The sequence below is a fragment of the Anopheles nili genome (assembly GCF_943737925.1).
Source record: "Anopheles nili chromosome X unlocalized genomic scaffold, idAnoNiliSN_F5_01 X_unloc_7, whole genome shotgun sequence".
NCBI lineage: Eukaryota > Metazoa > Arthropoda > Insecta > Diptera > Culicidae > Anopheles > Anopheles nili.
The window spans coordinates 55,241-57,500 of record NW_026525517.1 but is presented as its reverse complement, the minus strand read 5'-3'; positions in this window follow the sequence as shown (position 1 = coordinate 57,500).

Genomic DNA, 2,260 nt, shown 5'->3' with positions numbered 1-2,260 from the left:
TGAAAATCGGCTAAGTCCCAATATGTACCTTCAGAGGGGCATATCTCGAAAACTTCTCGTCAGATCGGGGCCAAAATCACAGAGAAGACACATGTCGAGGAGTTGTTTCGGATGAGCGATAGTGGTTTTTGGGTTAAAATGTACCCCTAAACCTTGTACAGAGAGGACCCCTTCCGTAGAGCAAAATCCTGAAGGTCGGGGTCGCGCAAGGGTCGACATGGGTCGAGGTGGACTATCATGCGAAACCACTTTTTTCGGTCCCTACGGTGCCCCTAGATGATGAAAAGTACAATCCGAGGTTGATTACGAACACTTTTGTGCACCCCCTTCCGTAGAGCAAAATCCTGAAGGTCGGGGTCGCGCAAGGGTCGACATGGGTCGAGGTGGACTATCATGCGAAACCACTTTTTTCGGTCCCTACGGTGCCCCTAGATGATGAAAAGTACAATCCGAGGTTGATTACGAACACTTTTGTGCACCCCCTTCCGTAGAGCAAAATCCTGAAGGTCGGGGTCGCGCAAGGGTCGACATGGGTCGAGGTGGACTATCATGCGAAACCACTTTTTTCGGTCCCTACGGTGCCCCTAGATGATGAAAAGTACAATCCGAGGTTGATTACGAACACTTTTGTGCACCCCCTTCCGTAGAGCAAAATCCTGAAGGTCGGGGTTGCGCACAAGTGTGCACCCCCTTCCGTAGAGCAAAATCCTGAAGGTCGGGGTCGCGCAAGGGTCGACATGGGTCGAGGTGGACTATCATGCGAAACCACTTTTTTCGGTCCCTACGGTGCCCCTAGATGATGAAAAGTACAATCCGAGGTTGATTACGAACACTTTTGTGCACCCCCTTCCGTAGAGCAAAATCCTGAAGGTCGGGGTCGCGCAAGGGTCGACATGGGTCGAGGTGGACTATCATGCGAAACCACTTTTTTCGGTCCCTACGGTGCCCCTAGATGATGAAAAGTACAATCCGAGGTTGATTACGAACACTTTTGTGCACCCCCTTCCGTAGAGCAAAATCCTGAAGGTCGGGGTTGCGCACAAGTAGACCCCCTTCCGTAGAGCAAAATCCTGAAGGTCGGGGTCGCGCAAGGGTCGACATGGGTCGAGGTGGACTATCATGCGAAACCACTTTTTTCGGTCCCTACGGTGCCCCTAGATGATGAAAAGTACAATCCGAGGTTGATTACGAACACTTTTGTGCACCCCCAAAAATGGCCAAAATCCTGAAGGTCGGGTTCTCGGGGCGGTCGAGGCCCTCTGACGTGCACGAAAAACCGGTACCCACGCCGAGCTTCAGAATTTGGTCTCCAGAGACTAAGTCCCAACCGAAACTGGCAACCCACAAAAGTGTACCAAGGAGTGGTCGGATCGAGTTACAGTGTTCGAGAGTATTGACGAGCATGGTTATACGCAACTTTTTGCTAAAGGTGTCCAAGACCGTCAGACCCTTACTTACGGAGATATAAGACACGTGCGTGGTTGCTCGTGCCGAGCTTCAGAAATGTTGCTCCAGAGACTAAGTCCCAGAAAACCTTCGGACCCCAAAAACTCCCAGAAGGAGTCGTCGGATCGTTTCGCGATGTTCTAGTGAAATGTTCAGCTCGACGGAATGCAACTTTTACCTAAAGGGGTCCAAGACCGTCAGACGCTTAGGTACGGAGATACGGGCATGGGTCGGTTTTCCCCATACAAAATACCCAATGGAAAACTGCAAAACCCCAAAACAGGTCGAAGGAGTGGTCGGATCGTTTCGTGGTGTTCTAGTGAAATGTTCCATTCGATAGGGCGCAACTTTTTGCTAAAGGTGTCCAAGACCGTCAGACCCTTACTTACGGAGATATAAGACACGTGCGTGGTTGCTCGTGCCGAGCTTCAGAAATGTTGCTCCAGAGACTAAGTCCCAGAAAACCTTCCGACCCCAAAAACTCCCAGAAGGAGTCGTCGGATCGTTTCGCGATGTTCTAGTGAAATGTTCAGCTCGACGGAATGCAACTTTTACCTCAAGGGGTCCAAGACCGTCAGACGCTTAGGTACGGAGATACGGGCATGGGTCGGTTTTCCCCATACAAAATACCCCATGGAAAACTGCAAAACCCAAAAACAGGTCGAAGGAGTGGTCGGATCGTTTCGTGGTGTTCTAGTGAAATGTTCCATTCGATAGGGCGCAACTTTTTGCTAAAGGTGTCCAAGACCGTCAGACCCTTACTTACGGAGATATAAGACACGTGCGTGGTTGCTCGTGCCGAGCTTCAGAAATG